This window comes from Pteropus medius, unplaced genomic scaffold (assembly GCF_902729225.1).
Source record: "Pteropus medius unplaced genomic scaffold, Ma_sr-lr_union100, whole genome shotgun sequence".
Classification (NCBI taxonomy): Eukaryota; Metazoa; Chordata; class Mammalia; order Chiroptera; family Pteropodidae; genus Pteropus; species Pteropus medius.
In genome coordinates this window covers 14,005,132-14,028,923 of record NW_024344370.1, presented here as the reverse complement: position 1 = coordinate 14,028,923, position 23,792 = coordinate 14,005,132, and the positions used below count along the sequence as shown (strand labels likewise).

The window sequence follows — 23,792 nt, the reverse complement described above, 5'->3', positions numbered from 1 at the left end:
CTACTTCCTGGGATCAGCTACCTGAGAGGAAGGAGGCACCTCTAAGAACCAGGTGCACAAGCCTCAGATGTGAGCAAGAGAATACTAAAACAACACTTTGCAAACATCTTAAGAAGGGGCCTCATGTCAACCTTATAGTCAAACTTAGAGGAGAAAGGATGTGTTTGACAGCCAGTGGTTAAATGGGACTTCAGGGTTTGCAGCCAGCCTCCAGCATCTCATGAAGGGGTCTTTTCTCCTCTCCTATGAACAATATTTTCACATATCATTTCCATCGATGCCAAATCAGACTTGATCCCCAGCCTTATTCCACTCACATATGAGAATATAGATCCAAAGGGATTTTAATAGTTAGGACAAAACAGATCATACGAATGTCTTTAAAAGAGAAAAGCTTTGTCTCCCCATCTAAATTTCAGGCAAGAAGCTTTCAGATTTTTCTTTTAATCTTAATTAAGCTCATAACATTTTTAATATGATTTTTCAGAAATAAATCTGAAGAGAAATATCACAGGCAGTAACATGGTGACATCTGCCACATTTTAGAGGTTGTTTACTTCCTTTGGATTGTTATGCTTACAAATGAGTATTTTCACCAGGTGAGAGGTGGTGGGTTAGTTATATCTTATGAGCAGAGAGTATGTATGGGCATTGAGTCCCCATTCATCCTTGTAAATCTCATTTGCAATGAGACCCATCAGCAATGGTTTGACAGACTCTTCATTGAGTGGACTCCACCTGTCTATACACTTCTGGATGGAGCCAAAGATGCTGGACTTTCATCAGAAGACCTACCCACAAATTGTCAGTTGACTAGCTGATAAGTCCAGGCTCAGAGCACTTGGGATTTATACTTTTCGTGCAACATTGACAAGTTGCCTGCTAATCTCAGGGCCAACACAGAGAGCTCCATACAGAAGTGCGGTGTTGATTCAATCAGTTATTTCCTCATTGAACATTTGTGGGCATGTGCTATGTGTCTGGCATTATGCTAGGTGCTAGAGACACTATGGTGGACAAGCTATATTAAAGACTTTGTGTTTTATTCAGAGGGCAATGAAAAATCATTGAAGGATTTCAGGCTGGAGAGTAAATTTATTAGGTCTGCATTTCAGAATTTTATTTGACAGCAATATGGGCAGTGGATAGTGGGAGGGGGCTGTCATCTGCCTCTAACTTGAAGAACATATGGGCAATCCTTGGAGCCCTTTTCAGAAGGGACACCTCCCTCTCAAAGGTGAGGCCTACACCCCAATGGATACGGGCATTTTCTAGCTACTACTATACCTTCCTGTCCTCCGCAGTGTCCCCACATTATGCACTGCATCTAAATCCACTGAACTGACAGAAGATAATAATTATTGATGGTTGGTTCCTCAAAATCGTTGTTACGGACTAAATCATGTCCTCCCCAAATTTATATTTTGAAGCCATAACCCCCAATATGACTATATTTAGTGATTGGGCCTAAAAAGAGATTATAGATGTTAAATGAGGTCATAATGGTGGGGTCCTAATCCTATAGGGCTAGTGTCCTTATAAAAGGGAAACCAGAGATCTCTCCTTCTCTCCACACATACATGGAGGTAAGGTCATATGAGGACGTAACAAGAAGGCAGTCATCTATAAGTCAGGAAGAGAGGCCTCATCAGACACCAACCCTGACAAAACTTTGATCTTGGACTCGTATCCTGCAGAAACTGTGAGAAAATAATTATTGTTATTTAAGCCACCTAGTCTGTGGTATTTTGATATGTCAGCCCCAGCAGACTAATACAGTTTTAAGCTGAGAAACGATAAAATCTTCTATTTCCATTTTTTGTGATTATAAATACTTCTCCCCAAGTTTCCCTTATGATGAAAGAGTGAAAAGGATAAGGAACTATCTACTTTTCAAGAGCCATGGGGTTTTTTCTAAACTAGTGAGGAAAAAAGGTAGGTAGGATTTCTAACTATTACAGTATTTGATGTGGTGGTTTCAGTCATTAAAATCTCTTTAATGAGATTATCCATGACTCCACAGAAACTAAATCTTTTGACAAGAGAGCTTCAAGTATTTGTCACATTGGGTCAGAATTAAGAACATTAAGTCATCTATATAGAATTAAGCAGAGGTGTCTACAATAAATGTATTCTCTTTTCTTTTTGTTTGTTTATTTGTTTGTTTTATTTTTTAAAAAAACAAAGCCTAATAGTAGAATATTTACTATCCTCCATTTGGCTCCTAAAAATCCAGGGTTAAATAGAATCAGCAGTGAACAGTCAGAAACTGATTAGAAGGTATCCTAACTTCTATCTGAAGAAGACCTAGCTGTGATAAAGAATGGGTGCCATGGGGCCCTGAAAGTAGTGGTAGGTAATATTAGCAAGTAAGTCGATTGCTGTAACAGTCAGAATAGACTAGGTTCTGCTGCGGTAACAAAAATCTCAATGATTTAATCTAATTAAGGTTTATTTCTCACTCACACAAAATCTTCTAGGTGTCTGTCAGCTTGCCAGGGCAGCTCTCTTCCAAGGAACAACTTGGGGTTCCATTGATGGAGGCCCCACAATTTTTTAGCTGTACCATCTGGATCATAGAGAAAGTGACTCAACCCAAACAGCAGCATGGGTATGTCACGTGGCCTGGCTCGCTTGGCTGGATGAAGTCCCAACAGAAAACTGGGAGGATGGCCAGGTGCTACTCGAGGGGGTTGTAGTAGATCAATGTGCACAGGAATGGAGTAGAGCTTAGAGAGAGGAAAAGAAAGTGTAAGGTCTAAACCATGTCTTTAAGGCACGGTTAGCCTGCCTACAAGTAAATATGGCCAGTTGAATGTCCCAGATATTGACCAATCAGATTGGCAGCAAGGGAGAATCATCTAAAATAAAGAATGGAAGTTGGTCCCAAAAATATTCTCTCCATCATTTCTTTGAGGAAAGATGGGGCAAAAGTTCACTCTTCTATGGGTGGAGGCCAAAATATAAGTGAGGAGAGAGATACAAAAAGAGAGAGCAAAAAGGAGAGGGAGCAGGTAAGGGAGAGGGGCAGAGAGGAAGAGAGCGAGAATAAGGGTTGGTCTCTTAACAAAAAGTGGGTGATATTTTTTGCCAATTTGTGATTCCCTTGTTATGACAGATTTCCTCCCCTATTTGAACTCAACAAGGCCACAGTACCCACAGCTACAGACTAAGGCATCTGACTGTTCCACTCTCCTTTGCCATCAGTGCAGCAGTCTCAGCAGGGAAGGCTGACCATTTGGAAACTCTTGGTACTGCCGCCATCAACAACCCAAGGGCTCTCCATTTAGGTGTTCAAAGGAAGCGGATGAGATTGGTTCTCGAGTCTTTTCATCTCTGTGTCTCCAGCACCTAGCCATTGGGTATCTATCTATTAGATAACCAATAAAGTACCATTTGAATGAATGAAAGACCAATGGAAGAGAATTATTTCTCTCACAGAATAGGAGACTGCAGCAAAAAAAGGTTGTATCCTCAGGAGGCATGCACGATATTTTCCTAGTGGAAGACTTACCTTTGCACAGCTGACAGTTGGGCCAGTGGTAAAAATTACCAAGGAATGGCATCTCCTTGGAACCTCCCAGGCATGCCTGACATCAAGCCTGTGTGACCAAGGTATCCATAAGTCTGCAAATGGTGACAAAAGTAGAATCTTAATGCTAACCCCCACCCCATACCCAGTCCAATGCCTTCCTCCCCCATGAAGCCTTCTCTGACTATTCTAGGACTCAGTGAACTTTGGCCTACTAATTTTTATCTGCTCTATTTAGTTCTAATTATATTTTACCTATGACCTTGTTGGTATTAGTAGAGAGTACTCACAGTTGGTTTTTTTTTCCTCATATTTTTTCTCTCCAACTATAGTTAATACTTCTTGGTATCTTCTAAAATGTAAATATTGGCAAGCATTTAATCTATATTGGTTGTATGATAGTAATAATAATAATGCAAACTTTATTAAGTGTTTATTACATATAGGCACAAGAAAAAGTACATTTATTATATCACTTAATTCTCAAAACAAGGTACAGCAGGTCCTCGAATAATGTCATTTTGTTATAATGTTGATGAGGTGCCAGAACTTAACTCTTGTTTATATCAATTAGCCTATAATAAAACTGATTTTGGTGTACGTTGTTTCACTTAAAGTTGCAGAACCTATCAACATTAAGTGAAAATTTACTCTAATTGCTACTATCCCCATTTTATAGATGAGAATGCTGAGTTAGAGAGGTAACTTGTCTAAATTCATACAGCCAGTCAGCATGAAGCTAAGATTTGAACCCACTTCTATCTAACTCCAGAGCTCACACTGCTGGCCACTGTGCAAGCACGTGGATGGAAGGAAGCTTTCCTGCTCGACAGTCGTACATGGTTTTTTCTAAGTTTAAGCCAGAAATCTGTTCTTGTAGTTCCATAAGTCACAGGGAGATGTCCACAAATTTGTGATGGGGGGACCATGTTGAGTGACAAATATTGGTATATAGCCTCTGGGCTTAATTTAACATAAACCTAATCTAATCCAGCATTCGGGCCACTCAAAAAAGAGGCTGAGTCACAGCAATCCACAGAAAAATGGCTCCTCACATCCCAGTCTAGCAGTCAAGGAAAATTAAAGTCCCAAATCTTTATAATTAACTGAACTATTGTCTGATAGAAATCATACAACAAAATATTGTTAGAAAAAGTAAACAAAAATATATACTGGTGCTTTTACCCTGGGTCAATGAATGCTTCAGAGTTCAAAACAGCCACAATTTATATCTCCCTTCACATCTGTGATTAGCCTGTTTCCTGCCCTTTGTTCACTTGGCCAGCAGCTCCTGCAGTTCACTGGCTGGGAGGCTGAGATGCCAGAGATTGAAGTAGCTGTCGGCTACATCTCTGCTACAGGGGCAGGCACACATTCACTGGGGATGGATCCGTCTCTCCAGTGGGCAGAGAGGGCCAGCTCAGAGCTACATTATAGAGGGGTAATAAAATCCAGATGGGGAATAACTGTTTCCAGCTGAGGGAGCTGGCTGCACTGCCTGATCACTCTCCCCACCAACCCCCACAGAAGCGAATGAAATTTACATCACCTTTGGCCACCAGCCACCTTCGTGGGCCTTGCCGGCCCTTGTCACAAACAGTAAGGTGAGGTTCTAACAACCGAATGCAGTCTCTTTTCCACTCCTTCACCAAGAAGCTCCTTCTTGGTGAAATGCAGGCCTATTTTTATACTAAAATGAACATTTGCTTTGGGGCTCATTTTCAGTACTTACTCACCTGATCCAAAATCAACCAGGACCTAAAGTTTGTGTGATAATCTGCAGTTCACAGGAGGAGTGCCTAAGTAACCTCCTTGAGTCACACAGGCCAGCCTCTGACCTGCCTTCCAAATGAATTCCTGACAAAATCAAATTAGCCCAATATATATCATACATATAGCTAGAAGCATCTATTCAGATAAAGCTCAGCCTAAAAATAAAGCTGATTCTTTTTAAGCAAGGTAATAGAAGCAAATTGTTTTGGTTTCCTGAGCAATTATCTTTTAAGAGCAAAATCTTCATCTGTGTGCTAAAATATAATGAACTTAACCAGTATGGGCCTGATGACTCATTCGGTCCAGTCAGATGAGAGACCAGCCGATGAAGCTCATGATCCTGCTTAGAGGAACTGAGTTCTGATTTGCAGAAAAATTCAATTGTGATTTCATCACAAAGTGGAACATAATTAGAGGACTTTCATTATCTACTTGCATGCCTAAAGCTGAGGAGAGTGCCAAGTTATTAATTTTTTTCCTTTGGATGTAGCTTTTGGCAGGGTTTATGCCATTACAGCAACTTTCATTTTAGAACTCAAAAGCTTTGCTCAGTTTTTCATTAATTATGGGACAGTTGCTATTTATCATGATAGGGAGCCAATATCAGAACCTTCATTTTTCAAATAAAAAAAAAAATTCTAAAACACAATCAAGTTTAATGGCATATCCAAAGATATATATACAAAGACTTGCTCTCTGGAAATACTTATCTTTCAGTTTCTTAGCTCCTTTATGTCTGGAATGTTCTTTGCATGCACTCTTTGCCTGATTAACTCCTATTTGTTCTTCAGATCTCGATTTAAATATCACTTTCTTTATTATATGCTTTCACACAACTATGTATTTATTTTTCATAGCACTTATAACATGAAACAATACATTTATTTTTGTGTTTATTCAACTAACATCTGTCTCCCCCACTGACTGTAAGCTTCTAGGAAGCTGGGACTGGTTCTGGGATTGCCCATCACTGCGTCCCAAATGCCCAGCACAGCACCAGTTATAATTGGCTCACAGAGTATGTGTTGTGTGGATGGATGGAGGCACAGACAGATGGATTTGCTCTCTGGGTAGCATACAGTTTTGCACAGCAGAACTACGTACTTAAATGCTATCGTGATACTAATCAAAATTTATGCACCACTTTCTAACCTTGATATAAAAGTGAAAATAATGATTTCAAAAATAAAAGCCAAGGTCACCTCCCTCAAACAACACCTACCGATTGCTTGCCACTTTGTCACCACTGCCATAAAAAGCCCTTAGTTAAAGGTAAAAGATCACTCTTTCGCCAAACAGGAACACATGGTGTTTATACACATAGAATAACACTGTAATATCAAATTGTAAAAATTAATTGGCTAAGTTTTCAGTTCTTCAGAGATATCTACGACCATAATGCTTAGTCACATAGCAGCTGAGCTGCACCAAGATGTGGCAGAATCACCCATGTGACTTATTAAATAAGTGAGCATCTCTAAGATTGCTTTGTGCCCCAAGAATATTAAATGTGTCCTTACTTGCAGTTTTTCATTACCTCAATATCCAAAGATCTCTAACAACAATACAATCAGCCAAGGAAACCAGGTCTCTGTAGGAAATCTGAATGAAAAATGTGCAATATAGGCAGCATGTGAAGCATATATTAAGCTTTTGCTTTCTCCTTTTTACGCAGACTTTCCTATACCAAATTCTGAGCAAGCTTAGTCCCTAGCAATATCGGGAAGTAAGTACAATTTGCCTTAGATCCTCTCCTATCTCTTTCCAGCAACCCTCCACCCTCACCTCTCTGTGTTCTCTGCACACTCTGTTTCTCTCCCAGTTCGGTGCTGGCCCCTCACCCCATGGGTCAGAATCTCTTGCTCACCCCTTTCGCCCTCCCATCTAACCTTCACCCCTGTTCACTAAGGCTTGCTCTCTCCATCAATGTCCTTGTGCTAGGTCTCATCCTCCTCTGTACTCTCCTCTGCATTGTACCACTCGACTTATTTCTAGGAAACTAAGCCTTGACCAAATGTCAGTAACTAACAGTAGGCTATCTTGTACCCATGACCCATTTTAATTAGGAGGAGCGTCATCCCCAAAAAGTGATTTTACTAATGGTGAGATATCAGGCATAGGTTTTGAGACAGTAATGTACCCAAAAATTAGAATAAGCAGAGATGTAATTTTCCTATACATAAGACTTCATCAAACAAAAAGAAAATTTTTTCTTTTGTAACAAAGGACCCAAGAAGCTGGAATTACATCACGATTTTACTTCTGAAACTTGCAAGACTATTTTTGCAGCTCTACTGTATCCTAAGAAGAGCTACCAATAAAAAACAAAAAACAAAGAACCTGCCTGTGTCATCAGCACAGTCCCCCCGACACTGGTGTTTATCAGTTCAACTGTTTAACAGCAATGTGGGAGTTTTTCCTGTTTATCACCTCCATATACCACTAAGCTGAAAGGATACAACACAACAAAATAAATGGAGCCAACCGGTCACTATGCAATGCGAACTGGAGTCAGCATTATGCCCTCCAAAAAACATATTTATAGAATAAATTAAGAAATTTCTTTTTTTGTAACATTTTAATATAATTAGCATTACCATTTTAATACTATATTTAAATATTTGGGCAAATATATGATTAGGTATTTTTCTTACCAATCAATTCTTTTCCATGACTGACTAATCCAACAGGGGTTCTCTCCTTGAACTTGAATAGAAATAAATCCATGAATCTCCTAACTTGACGTTAGCTACCCTTAAAGTTTATCTGCAGCTCCACGTCCACCAGCTATCCCAATATCAAAAGCTGTTTAGCTGGGTTTTTTCAGCCATTGGATGACTTCTCTCCAGCACGAGCCACAAGTATTCTCTAAACTCTGCTAAAACAACTGAACCAAAGAAAGGGACAGCCTTAATTAGCCTTTCTAATGCTCCTGAACCTGTGTGGTTCCCTCAAAACAGTTTGTATGTCTTACTTTGTGACAAAGACAGAAAAACAGTTATGTAAATGCCAGGAGACCTCCTACTTTACCACCAGGTTCCCTGCCACCTAGCGTTTACCTCTTTGGCAGATAACACCTGTGCTATTACCTGATTTCCAGGTAACGAGATTTAGGCATTTCGCTCTTCTCTCTGCTTTCATCACGAACAGATCCAGTGGATTCTCAATTCACCAGGTGAGCTGCTTTGGAATCATCCTGTTTTCAGTTACAGACAAAGCTCTCTAGAGTAAATACCTGCATCTAAAAACCTTCACATGCGTGACTCTCACACCTATCATCTTCATCAGCCTCCCTAAACAAGCGTATAATCTAAACCAGAAACAGTATGTTTGTAGTTGAAAGGCAGGGCGTTACAGTGGTCAACTGCACAGATTTTGGAGTAAGACAACACAAGTCCTTTCATCCCCATTTGTCTATGACTTTAATTAAGCAAGCTACAGTGTCTCATGGAAATCAGAACAGTGGGGTTAATAATAGAATATCTGCCGTAAGATTGTTTTGAAAATTAAATAAATCATGCCCACCAGAAAATAAGTTTCCAGTAAATAACGCTTTAAATTGTTATGCCAGCTTTGCCGCAGGTGCCCCTAAGCTGCTTTCATTTAGAAAGTTTGGAGAACCCTGATTGAGACAGGATCTGACAGGCATTTTCTGATTTTCCACGGTCACCACTCTACTAGCTCTTAAAAGGAGATGTCAGTTTGCCCATGTTGTAAGATTGCCTGCACAGAGACATCCTCTGCCCAATAGCTGAACATGGTAGGCACTCAGTAGAGAACCAGAGAACCAGAGAACTGGAAGATCATGGGTCATGCTGCCACAAAAGGAACACCCGTTCTCAGGTCCCTGAGCAATGGTAAAGGTAGCATTTTCGGATGGAGTCTTGTGCTGGGTAGAGATCAGCCATCCCAGAGTCTACATTCTCATGAACACCTCGATCCCACATTTCCGAAACCCCAAATATTGCCCTTCATAATTGCTGCTTGATAAGGCTCACCAATCAAAGTGTGGAAATGCAATTAAGACTTGAGGCATCTTCCATTTTTCATTTTAGTCAGAGATGGTAAGGTCAAGCAACTTCTTCAAATATCAGAGTTTCCAGAACTCTTCCTAAATTTCAGACCAAGAGCTGAGAAATTATGGAAATCCCATGTAATCTTAACCCCACACAACCTACTCAGGTTTCTAATATTTAACCCACATTTCCTCATTTGGATGAAAGAAAATTTTTATTTCTTGCAGAATTGTATTACATTCTAAGTAAATTAAAGGAGAATTTGTTTTATTTACCATTTTGTCTGGGCCATGAGAGACCTCCTTGCCCTCCAGGAACGCATCTCAAGAAGGGAAAGTGGATTGTGAAGCTAACCAAGTAACAGGGAGGAGGCCTGCAGACCCAAAGAAGCAATTCTACATATTCTACGGAGACATGTCACAATGAAGGTTTCCATTTTAAAGCCTTCGTTGAGATGCAGTCAGGCATGTCACGTGTTATGAGACAATTTAGAGGCACCTGTGTCACTGGTGAGTGGATTTCTTCCACCAGTTTGGGCATTCCCTATGAAGTAGGGGCGGGCACTCCTGACAGTAACTGTGGGACTCGAAGAGTGCCGAAGAAATAAAGAACACCAGTCTGAAACTCAGATTATTATCCTACTACTAATTCCACTATGAAACGATCAGTTCTCTGGAACTCAGTTCATCTTCTGTAGAGTAAGGGATCATAGCTGGAGGATCTCCAAAGTCTATAACTGCAGCCACAGGGGCTGGAAGACTGCTCCCTTTCACAAAGGCTCTTTGTTGTGGAATTCCTTGCTGTTGACCCTCCAGACCCCATGCAAGCAGTCTTTAGAAATTTGCATTTTATTGATTTTGATGTGTGCTGTCATTGACGCTTCTGTTTTATGTGTTTTAATCAAATGTTATTATTTGCCTCAGTGTCCTGAGGCCATGTGTTGGGAATGGGCGAGATTACATAAATCAGATCTGGAGTTCTGTATTGGGAGTTTATTGACTCTTCTCATGATGACAGTCATTATTTTCCTTCGATCAATAGAGAAACTTTGATGCTCTCTTTATGGCTGAGAGAAAGCTTCTTTCATTCATCCCCCACCTTGTTAAAAATGCACAAAGCCCTTCTTTAAAACCCTCCGATATAAAAAAAAAAAATGAGCATTTTGTTTTGTTTTCAATATTGTTGCTATTATTAGACGCCAACGTTTTTCTCAGGGCCACCTCCACTTGGGGCCTATGAGCTCGTTTTATTCTGCGGCATGAAGCGCCAACCTGGAACTGTGGTTTCTGCCTGTTCGCTCCCTGGCCCCATCTTGTTCCCTCTTTGTTCCCTATACACTGTGCTGAGGACTCTGGACCATTCATTAATTTGAAACTTCTTCTAGATGCTTATATTTTTAAGAGTGTCATTTTTATTACTCTCTCTACACTCCGCATGTCTGCCTTGCACAAAGGTAGCGCTCCATTCTTGTTGGTGGAATTTAGTTGAGGGAAGAGAGTGAGAAATTTGCATTTCTCACAAGTAGAATCCTCCTAGAGCCAGCTGAGATTCATCCCAGAGCCTGAACGCCAACCGGCACAGGAGAGACCATGGCTGGAGAGCAAAGAGCTATAGGGTTGTTGTTTTTTTTTTTTTGCATCACTGTATATGTTAAATACAAATAATACTAATGTTCTCCCCAAAAAAGTCCATTATGTATAGTGAATTCCTAGAATATTTAGGGGGATGAGGATGAGGAGTAGAAGGTATTGCTTCTTTTTTAAAATTTATTTATTTTAATTAATAGTTTCAAGTATACAGTACATTGGTTAGACATCTATATAGTTTGTAAAATGATCCCCCCAATTGCTCCCTCTCTCCCCTGACCCTCCATCTAGCCAACATATTAATGCTAACTTCATTCCCTATGCCATGCTCCCCATCCCTGCGACCATCCATCAGCTACTAATTTGTACTTCTTTAACTTTCCACCTCATTCTCCCAGCCTCCCAAACCCCTTCCCCTCTGTCCGTCACCAAATTGTCCACTATATTTGTGAGTCTGTTTTTGATTAGTTTGTTATTTTTATTCCTTAGATTCCGCATATAAGTGAAATCATATAGTGTTTATCTTTCTCTCTCTGACTTAAATACCTTCCAGGTCCATCAAAGCAATATCTTTTTCCATTCCCTTCCTTTTCATATGTAGGGATCTTGTTTTCTTATCCTTTCAGCCACTCTATCTTTTGGTTAGAGCACTTAATTCTTCTCCATTTAAGGTACTTATTGATAGGAATGTAGTTGTTACCATTCTTTATTCCTGTTTTTGATACATATTTTTTTCTTCTTAAAGAAGCCCTTCCAACATTTCCTGTAATACTGGCTTGGTGGAGATAAATTCCTTTAACTTATTATTTTTTTTAATGCCTACAACATTTGATATTCCTAGGTGGTCTCCACCCAAGTACTAACCAGGACTGACCCTGCTTAGCTTCCAAGATCAGACGAGATTGGGCACATACAGGGTGGCATGGTCATAGACTAGCTTATTTTTGTCTAGGAAGCTCTTTATCTGTCCTTCAACTCTAAATGATAGCTTTGCTGGATAAATTATTCCTGTTTGTAGATCCTGGGTCTTCATCCTGTCGAATATTTTTTGCCAAGCCCTTCTGTCCTGCATAGTTTCTTTTGAGAAATCAGCTGCCAGTCTTATGGGTGTTCTCTTATAAGTAACTGTCTGTTTTTCTCTTGCTGCTTTTAATATTCTTTCTTTGTATTTAACATTTGGCATTTTAATTATGATGTGTCTTGGTGTGGGCCTCTTTGGATCCCTGATTTTGGGAATTCTCTGAGCTTCCTGGAGTTTTATGTCCATTTCCTTCACCAGATTAGGAAAGTTTTCTATCATTATTTCTTCAAACAGCTGTTCAACATCTTGATTTTCTTCAGTTACACCAATCAGACGGATATTTGGACCCTTAATAGTATCCCATATTCTCCTTAAATTATTCTTAAAGTCTTGGCATCTTATCTCTTGTTGTTCTGATTACATGTCCTTGGCTTTCCCATCCTCTAGATAAGACATTTGATCCTTTTCTTTATTCACTTTGTTTGTTCCTTTGTTTATTCCACTTAATATACTTCTCATCTCAGATAATGTGTTCTTCATTTCAGACTGGTTCCTTTTTATAATTTCCATTTCCATTTTTTTATTTTTTTATCTCTTTATTGGAGTTCTCTACACTTCCCAAAAGTTCATTGAGCATCTTTATAACCAGTGTTTTGAACTCTGCATCTGTTAGATTATTTGACTCCATTATATCTGGATCTCTGCTCTGTTCTCTCATATTGTTTCTGCTTCTTTGTCTTCCCATTTTGGCTGCCTTTCCATGTCTGTTTCTATGTACTAAGCAAAGCTCCTAAGTCTCCTAGTCTTATTAGTGTGGATTTGTGAAGTAGGTGTCCAGTGGCACAGTCCTGAGAGGGGTTCAGCTGCAGGCCAAACGTAGCCCAAGCCTCTACCTCTCTGGTGCCACCTGTTAAGATTCAGCAAGCAATCCACAGATGCTGTGCTTATAGTTGCCTCAAAAGGCGACACCAGAAACCAAGGCCAGCTGCCTCCACTGTGAGCCTAGGAGCTGCTCAGCAAGGGGCATCTGACTCGCTGATAATACACCTGGATGTGGCTTAGGTAGGGCCATGAGTTGGGGGAGTCAGAGTTTCAGGGAATCCTCTGAGCGGAGAGACCTTTGTTATTCAGTTTGATGACATCAGGGCTATGGGAGAGGGCTCAACAGGGAACAATGGATACCGCCAGCACTTCTGTACAGAGGGAGTCTTGCCTTGGCCCTCACTCCAACAATGTCACCCTGTAAGTCCCTGGTGCACCCTGCACGCAGCCGAACGGGCACTGGTGCTCAGAGCGAGCAGGACCGTCACTGCAAAAATCCGCTCACAGATGTGGCCACTTTAAGAGGCGTCTGCCGGTGCCGCAGCCTCCATCTCACTCAGCCACTCAAGACCTGACAGCCCCGCGTCCTCACCCCATCCTACCTTCTGCCATTGCAGAGTGATTTCTTGTATTTCTCCTTCGTTGTATGGCTTGTTCATCAAGATCCCAGGCGATTTTTCCTTGCTGCTGCTCCTTGTTTCCGTCACAATCTTGATTTGGTCGTCAGAGGGATGAACAGAGCCTCTATCATCTATGCCATTTTCTTTGCCTTTACTCTCTTTCTTAATGGCAAAACATTGTTCTTGGCATGCTTAAGCCTGACTACTATATTCTGATTATCTATAAACCATTTCAGGTATTTACAATTTAAAAGACAAAGTCTTTTAGGAACCTTCTTCCAGTTTAAAGTAAGAACAAGAAACCCCTGGGTCAATACACCAGTTTTTGGTGAAACATGTTCATATAGCTTTCCAGCTTTGTGGTTATTTATATCTGGCAAGAGATAAGACACAAGCACTGTGATATTGGAGAGCATGCCCCTTATTCTTGTTGAGTAACTGTTCGAACTGGGGGCTGACTTTAAACTCCAAAAATGTTGGCGTCTAAGTCCACACTATAGCTCTTCTCACTTTCAGTTTTTGGAGTTATGATGATTTCTCCTGTGATCTGAACTTACTAAGAAGAAATCCCTTTCTCCCGGGCCCATTGTGGGGGGCCTGCCCAGCAAAAGATGAAGTGTTTGACTTTTCTGTGTCCTGGCAGGTTTGTTCTTGGTTTTGTATTTCTTCAGCTAGATTTCTTCTTAAGATGGACTGTCAGACAACATCAGTGCCTGGAACATTGGCTTACTTGAAAAGCTTTGCCTTTTCTTCAAAAAACCATTTACCAGTTATAATCTTTAGCTGCCCGGGACACCAGCAGTGGGTCAGAGGCTTGTGTAGGATTCATTCTAAGAAAGTGTACATTATCTGGTGCCAGAACGAGGGCTGGAAAGGCAGCCATCATTGTGTAGGGATTGCTTCTTAACCATTTTGTGCTCGTGCTCAGTAAATATTTCTTGAATAAATAGCGACATAGAAATTAGGGACCAGAGCAAGAGCAAGCAACCCCTCAGACTCCTCTCTCTCCCTCAACCCAAATCCAGCCTCCTCCAAGAAACAGTGCCTTCCCCAATGCTAGCATTTTTATTTTTCAGAATTTCTAAAGCCACACTTTTTGCTTGATTATACCTTCTTTTATTTAACAAATATTTGTAGAGCACTGTGTTCCAGGCACCATTCTAAATACTACACATGTATGAACTCATTTAACCTTCACAGCAATCTCATAAGGTAGGTATTATTATTGTTATTAATTTTCAACTTACTGATGAGGAGACTGAGGCACAAAAGAGCTAAAAAACTTGGCCAAGGTCACACAGTTAGTGGGTACCAGAGTCAGGATTTAAACACAGGCAATTAAGCCTCAGGATCTGTCTGTTACCCACCGTTCCAGGCTGCCTGCGCCTTAGCCAGGGATTGATCGTGTATTGCTGCGTGTCAGCCTGAACTCTTCAACTGTACTACGAGCTTCCTGATGGGTAGGACTACTACTCCTATTGCTTATGTCACATCCTCTCATCATTTTCATTCAATAAATATTTATTAAGCACCTCCTCTGTGTCTGGAATGATGTAGGTTCTAGGAATACAGCAATAAAGGAGACTGTCAGGAACCCTGCCTCATACAGCTTGCATTCTAATGAGGGGAAACACAATACCCGGGTAAACAAACCACCTAACCAATGGAGAAGATAATTAGAGATCATCACAAGTGTGATGAAGGGAATAAAAGAGAGTAATGGGATAAGGAGGGCTTGAAGCAGAAAACCCTCATTAGATGATGTGGTTGGTTCTCAGAGGGGCTCTTAGGTGAAGTTACATCTGCACTCAGTCTTGAGGAAAATCAGCCAGCGCTGTGAGGGCTTGAGGGAAGAGAGCGCCAGTCAGAGGGTCAGCAGGTGCAAAGGCCCTGAGGCAGAAACGGGCTTGGCAAATTTCAGAAAGAGAAAAGTGCCTGGGGAGTAACAGTCAAGTGGGAGAGGGGAAGGAAGCAGAGCTCAGATCATTCAGGTCTCAGAATTTGAATTCTTTGTGCCATATTGTGAGAAGTCGTGGGACATGGCACAGTGCTGAGTCCCTAGACAACATTAAATAACTCCCACACTTCCATACCTGTGTGCTCTCAACACACCCAGCTACCTGAACCACTGAGCACTGTCTCCAGAGTGCCCGGTGATTTTCCAGCTCCCAGCTCACCCCACCTGTGTCCCCACTGCTGACCTGGGGTCATATTTCCTGGATTTCAATCCCTGCTCTCCTGTTCAGTAATTGAATGACTTTGGGCAAATTATCGAGCCTAAGCTCCAGTTTTCTGACCTGAAAAAATGGGATCATAAAGTACATAACTCAGATCAGTGTGAGAGTTAAAAAAAATGAGTGCCACATGCTCATCACAGTGCTGGGAGGTAGGAAGCAGGCACGTAAGGCAGTTTTCATGTTGTGGTGTTATTTTTATTAATCTCGGTAGGAAATAAGCCCTGAAGTATAAACAGTGCCTCATAGAAAGTGTTGGAATCTCTGGCATTAACTCTACTGGTTTCTGGCTTTATAGCAGCAGATCAGTGAAAAGGGTCTGAAAAATAAATATTATAATCCAAAACATCTACTATTTCCCAAATAACAAGATCTCTACTATTTTTTTTTCATGCAACATACCGGAAAGTTCTAACCTTATTCATTTAAATTCCCTCTCCAAGCGTGGCTCTGTTTTGTGTTAGCATTTATACCAAGACAACATCAGAAGTGTGACCCTCTGATAGGGAATCCCTAACTGAAAATGTAGGGCACCATGACAAGAAACTCAATTCTTAGCCTGATGAAAAAAAGAACATTTAACTCAAGGAATGCAAGTCTAGGATTTCTGTTCAAATTTCCTGGGAAATAGAGTTTCATCAAAAGGCAACTACTTTTAAGCATTTTCTTTTCTGTGGTGCTTGCTCCAAGGATCCACTGAGAACCAAGCCCTGGCGCCATCTCCTGGCACTCTCCAAAACAGGTGCTTAACACGAGGGGCTCCTCCCCATCCCTGACGGAAATTAAGTTTAGGGGAAAAAACTGGTAATTTCATAGTAACTTCTGTGTCTTCCATCTCCTGTTAAATATTTGAATCAAGAAGAGCAGATGGTTATAGTCTTAGCTGCTGACATTTCTCACAAAGGACAGTCCCTGCTATGCCACCACTTCCTTTGTTCCTGTAAGAGCTTGTCACCCAATAGAGGTACCTAGAGATCAGAGGCAGCATATTTATTTTTAATGCTCCAGCCCTTGGCCCAACTCCTGTCAGTACATGCAGTCTTACAAGAGGATAGTCTTCTACTCAAATTTACATTCTCAAATACTTTCACTTGCTGGAACTACTTTACACACACACAAAATTATGCATGGAATGCACCTTCAAAGAATTGGGCTCCCAGCTCACTATAGAATCTCAAGTCTAAGTTCACCTCAGTACCCAGAATCTCGCAATAACAGTCATTTTGGGGTCTGTGCTTCATAGAGACGGAAAAGATGGTCACCCTTGTCATCACGGCTACTTTCACTTTCCAAGGCTTTGATGAAGATGGATAGCTTTCTGGCCTGGGTAGCTTCAGTAGTTCGTTTGTTTAGTTCCATACTCACCTTAAAGCTAGGCAATTTGGCATTAGCAGGCATAGAGTCTGAAAAGGCTCGGACAAATAAATCTTCAGGGCTGCTGACCAAGGAGTGAATTCTGCTCATTCCTCCAGGGAAATAAACAGGACAGTTTTGAAGATAAGAAAGTTACTGGCTGGGCTGGTTCCTCCCTTCTCTACTCAAGGATATATATTTACTTATTTAAAATGCATTGAGCCTGTTCTGCTCTCCAGATAATGTGATAAGCACTTTAGTAAGCTCCTCACTTAATCTCAACAACAACCCATGCAATTGGTACCATTTTTATTTCCACTTAACAGATATGAAAACAGGCTTAGAGAGACCTTAAATAACTTGCCCAAGATCTTGAAGCAAGTAAATAGTAGGGGCAGGATTCAAACTCATACATCCTGATTCCTCTTAACCAGTATCATAAAGTATTTTTCAGAGACCCAGGACTTGAGATTTCCCCAGACACTGCTCAAAACACTGTCACTCCTTATATATGCAGGATGAATGAAATGGGGTAAATCTCCATAAAGAAGGTGCTTTCCAAAGCCCTGCAGAGGTGTGTGGTGGGGAGAGGAGGAGGCATTCACCAGTCACCATCTAATCTTACTTCTTCTTGAACAGCACATACCCAATATAAATCCTCCCCACTTGTGTTCACACACTTGATGCAATTACTGAACCATCATCCTCATCCCCAGCCAGTTTTCTAGGACCCCGACAGTAATTTTCTCACACTCTCCGTGCCTGATGATTGGTTTTTCATGGTTATTTGCAAAAGCACAAATACAAATGCTATTAACTGGTAATAAAACTAGCCAGCCGTTTCTAAAACCCAGAGCTGGCAGTTGCTTTGTGGTCTTTGAGAAGCCTTGATTTGCCAGATCCCATGAAAGCAAATATTTCTATTTGATATTAAAATGCCAAGGGAGGCAACCTTGTCTTTTGCTCTTTCCAAAATGTATAGAACGATGAGGTCAGGTTGGGTCAGGAGTAGAGAGATAGTCTTTTAAGAATCATAGAAAGCTTTCAAGATTCCTGATTCCAGAAACCTCCCACCAGCCTCAACATATAGAATTCATATATTTTTTCAGATAATATTGCAAAAAAAAAAGTAGGAATTTAATAAATATTCATTAACCATCTCTTGGGTTCCTGACACTGTACTAGGCACTGTGAATACCAAAGAAAGGTCACCATATCTGCCTTCAAGGTGCTTATAAACTAGTTATGGAGGCATGACCCACACATGAAAAACTCAAGAATAAGACAAGGCAGGATACAGACAGATATGAGATGGAAAGGTACAGATAGTAGGTACTATCATGCTTAGAAATGGAAATGGTCAGCCAGGTGGGGGCAGTCATAAGGGTAGCTCACCAGTTCTGCCACTCACTAGCCCCTGATCCATGTACCTTGTGGCCTCAGTTATCAGATCTGTAAAATTGCAGAGCTCAGCCATTCATGCAACAAATTTGTTTTGCATGCCAACCATAAACCAGGCACTGTTTGTGGTGCTGATAATACAGTGTTGAACAAGATAATGACCTTGCCCTAATGAATTTTTAGTCTAGTGAGGGAAAAGGAAAGGCAGACAATAAATAGATGAACAGAAAAATATATTACATTACAGATAGTGACAAGGACTATGAATAAAAGTAAATCAAAGTAAGGAGCTAGCAAGTGGTAGGGTTCTGTGTCCGGAAGGGTGGCACAGGGATCTCACTGATCAGATAACACTGGAGTGCAGATGTGGATGATGTAAGGGAGCAACCCAAACCGCCCTCTATGGGAAGAGCATTCCTGGAAGGAGGAACATCGAGGCCAAGCTCTGAGATAGGAATGATTTAAAATGTTTGAGGAACAGCATGGACACCAGTGTGGCTGGATCACCACAAGTGTTTGGGAAGTGATGAGAAATGAAGAATAGCCAGGAGCCTGATCATGAAGAGCCTAGTAAGCCAAGGTATGGAGTTCATATGGGAAGCTCTGGAAGGCTTAACAATGTGTACCAGAATATCTAAACCATCTCATTTTAAGGAGTGTGACTTGAGCAGGATGGTCCTAAATGAGTAAGATCTAGAATGGAGGAATCCACATGCTAAATATTCAAACTCAGGATCATACAGGCTCCTTTGCAGTTAGGGAGCAATTTAGTTAGAGAAGTAACCAAACTAAAGGGGAAATATCAGATAGAAGTCTGGAGACCAAGGAGAGTCCTGGGCATTTCATGAACAAATTGGAAAATAGATGGTGCCTTTGACTCTCTTTAGGCAGCCAGTGCCCCAATGTCATCCTTCTTCTGTCCAAAGACTCCCAATGTGGTGCCCTATTAGGGCCACACAAGGTCTCAGCATCCTAAACACCAACGTGCCATTCAAAACTCACTAGTCCTGTGTTTCATGGACAACAGGTGGGTGCTAATGTCGAATAAACCCATGCACATTGGTTAATGCTTCTCACGTTTCCTACTTGCTATTTATTGTTTCCCCTAAGGGAGAAGAGAGAAAATACATGGCCCCAGATTGTCTGGAAGATGTAAGGTGAGACAGTCCATTGCAAGCAGAAAACTTAACTGAAGATTCATGTTTTATCTTAAAATTCATGTGAATATTACATTCTATTCTAGATCTACTTGTAAGAATTTAACAGCAATGTTTTATATTATTCAAAGAGCAAATATGACACTCAAAGAAGATATGCCACAATTATCCTATGCTTTGTCACACACCTGGCATGCTATGTTGCTAGGGCTGGACAAACTCATCTTGAAAAGGATGAAGTTGATAACTAAACTTAACCCAATTGGAACACTTCTCTCTAGAAGGACCCCAAGCGGTTGCTAATACCTGGGATTTCAAGGATCATAACTACCTGTTGGGGGTAATAAATATAGCAGAGGACTCATCTAAGCTGATTTGGGTATCTTATTAAATAAAGTCCCTAATTCCAGGACTGATTCCACAGTTATTTATCTTAAGAAAGCACAACCATTTTAAATGTGGGTTGCATTACTAATACAAGTTTGAAATATTCTGCATCTTAACCATCTCTGAACAACAGTAGCCAATATGTGAAGAGCACATACAATATGGCAGCTCCACAGCCATTACACAAGTCTGAATAAATCCCTTCAATGTCACATGCTCTTAGGAAGTGATGCTTTTGCAATAAATAAGAAAGCATTCACAAAGAAACTGACCTTCTTTTGTTACCTAAACAGTAGTTTACAGCATCTCTGAAGGTCTGTTTCTCATATCGAGTTCGTTTAATATTTGACAATATCTTGGGTCATACTGTAGTGGGTTTAAGGTAAAACGATTCCTTGTATATACAGTTGCCCACACAGATGGGAGAATGTTTATTTGCGAAAGAAAAAGCAATTAGAAGAAATGAAAACCTCCATGATACATGCACCAAAACCACTATGATTACACAATGCTATATTAACAATATTTTGAGGGACATAAACTAAATCACCATCCTTCCTTCCAACTCAGAATCCACATAATTACAGCTTTCTGGCTACCAGGAAGGGAAAGTGTGCTGTATTGAATGCTTCCCTTGTGGGTGTTGAGCAGACTGCTACTGCCACACAGTGAAGGCTGCTGAAATGGCAGCCTCAGGAAACCACCCACTTCCAGTAGAAAAAAAATATTAAAAATTTACTTTTATGCATTTTATTTTCAATTCTCTTACATTTATAGCAATTATAATAAATAACAACCACAGCATTCTTTATGTGATTCCAGCTGCATTGTGCAGCACAAAATGTATTAAAATAAATTCACAAACATATCATTTTATTTGTCATTTTACCTTATTCCCTAAATAGTGAGGTTATGTTGTATTTGTAGTATAGGTTACTTTTTAAATTTTAGGTCTGATACATGGTTTTTATGCCAAATAAAAAATTAACAACCCAAATCCAAATAATATCCCAAATTGCAAAGCATTTTGAGTACAAAAAAAATCTTAATATATGATGACAATTTGTTCTTTCTTTTTGACTAAACTAGGCAGTGATTTTAGGTAGAATCCACCTACCTAAAAAAATTAGGAGTTCTTATAAATTAAATGGAAGTCTTTGTTTAGCACATAAATTACTTTTTAAACTGGATATTAAAAGAATGTTCTAATTATGGACTTCACAAATTGATAGTAGCAGATTTGGGGTGGGTTAGGTAGGCAGCTTTTCAGAAACCAGTCAACAAGGAGCTGGGAAACATGAAGGGAACTAATGAAAAAAGGAAAATTGAATTTATTAAACCTCTATTTTATCTAGAATACTCTATCTAATATGAAAGAATACTTTGAATAAGTCTTTTGAATTTGGGAGAACCTGCAATTAGAATGATAAAGTTGCCTTTAAGAAGACAGTTCATAATACCTAGTCACTTTCTTAATTTGATAAAGGGCTTATTCTTAAATTTTTTACCAAAAATCTTTATCAATTTTCTCATTAAATGGTGAGATGCTAGCTGCAATGCAGTAATGTTTATAATAGTGATGGTAAATACCCATCAACCAAAGAATGGATTATTGGATTGTGTTAATTCCAATAGAATATTAAATAGCAGTTAAAATTAATTAGCCATTTGGATCTACATGGATAATGCTTAAAAATATAATATTTAGCGAAAAAAAGCCTATTGCATAAATGTCAAGTGCAGCATAATATCATTCATGTAAATTAGAAAAAAAAACATAGCATCATTACATACTGTTCATAGATTCACAAAAGTATACACATATGGACAAGATTCAAAATCAAATTCATGATTACATTGCCTCTGGGGTGAGTAGGGACTATATGGGCCTTCATCTTTATGTGTAATATTTTATTCCATTTAAAAAGAGAGAATAAAAAGAAAATATGAAGCAAATATGACCAAATATTTTTTTACTTAGTATGGTGGTTACATAAGTATTTTCCATATTATTCTTTCCTTATTCCATTGAAAAGCAAAGGAAGTCGAGTTCGTTCATCACAAGATCTTTGTTATAGTAAGTACAATGTGCAACTTAGGGCCAGAGCTAAATAAACAAGGGGTCTCAAGTGTCCTTCCTCCACAGAGTGTTCAAACTTTCCTTTAAATCAACTCTGATCAAACATTTATCAAGAATACTGGTTTGAAGATGTGTCAAATCATTATTCTGCCCAGAGCATCTCATGTCTCCTCCAGCCCCTTACATTGAAACATTCGGTCTCAAAATTTAAGGGGGACAAAACCATCAGCTTTTCTGGCCCTGCTGGTATTCTAAAACTCGTAAGTTAAGAACTGAAAAAATTCCAATAATAAATTTTCAGAGATAAAATAAAGAATAGAAAGGAAAATGTTTTCAACTAATATATATACCACACACACACACACTTTTACACACACTTTTTACACACACCTATGTTAAATACATAATCTATGTAAGTTAAAAGACAATGTTGAGGAGAAACGTGTCACTTCACCTTCATGGGCATATAACCATTGTCTGAAATTCATTAAATTCCTAAACTTTCACTCTGACCTCAATGTCTGGTCATTAAAAAAAAAAAGCTAGGAAAAAAATCATTGAAAACCTTAAGAGCAGCAAGAGAAGAGAGAAAGGGGATTTTTATTAAAATTGGGATATTTTTTAAATCCCCATCAATTTTTATTTTTATTTGAATTATCACTAAGTATTTTAGAAAATAGGAAAATTCCTAATTTGTGCTCTTGTTCTAACTCAATAGGATGCAACAAAAACAGTTATATGTAACTCCCTAACACAGCAGATTTATTCGGAACAGGAACTTGGCAGACACTGACAGAGGACATTTTAATTTAATTCATAGTATAAATTGTAAAAACATGTCCATGCATTAGAAGCTCCTTGGAAAGAATATTTCTTCGGAAATATAAAGGAGAGGTGATTTGGGAGAAATGTATTTTAGGTTATTATTTCTCTGTAAGGAAGCTCAAGCTTGCCCCCAAATAAATTTCGTAGTCTAGACTAGAATCTAGAGAGAAATGAGACTGTAATCTTCACGTTCCTGTTGCTTTCACAATAGAACCACTCACAGTTTGATGAGAATTATCCCAAATTATAAGGCATAAAAACTGGCACTGCCTCACATGTTATTAGTCTATTTGCAGATGGCACCACAATTCACAGCCCAATCCTATTACAAGAAACGCTGATTCCACAAATACTCTGCTTATGAACAAGAGCGGAGCACTTCGAAATTACAGCAGTGACATATTCTGTTTAAGCTTAACAAAATTTACATTAAAATTGTTCTTGAAAGTTATAAGAAATAACTCTATTCTCTTCAAGTCATTGCAAATATTTTTGGACCAAAAGTAGATCTATACCAATAAATATCTTTGTTGCTCTCTAATTTAATCACAATTACACATAATTATTTCATAGAATAGGAATTTAAAATAACCCAATATGTTAAACAACTAGCAAAACATAGCCAGCAAAACTTTAGTTAATTAGGATTCTTCTAGTATAAAATTTAAAAATATTGACTGCAGAGCTGCCAAATCCAAAAATAAGCAATCTTACTGACAACAGCAAAGAGGCTATTGGCAGATTAGTAGATTTAACTCAAAGAAAGAAAGATTGAGGATTCCAGTTCTCAGGTCTTTTTACTGACATCTTACGCTTGTGAGCTACCCTAAATCTACAGGTTTAATGGGAAAGCCAAAATAACCAGTCAATTCCTTATATTTATATTTAATGTGTGGACAGATGGAAATCCAAATCACTCTCACAAACCTGTCATTTTTGATTCAACAAACAGCTACGGAGGACCTGCTGTTTGCACAATGCTCTG

At 39.5% G+C, this 23,792-nt stretch overlaps 1 pseudogene; it reads right to left on the bottom strand.

Moving 5' to 3' along the window:
• Positions 1-11,723: 11,723 nt before the first annotated feature.
• On the bottom strand, positions 11,724-11,841 carry LOC120608396 (uncharacterized; annotated as a pseudogene).
• Positions 11,842-23,792: the final 11,951 nt, after the last annotated feature.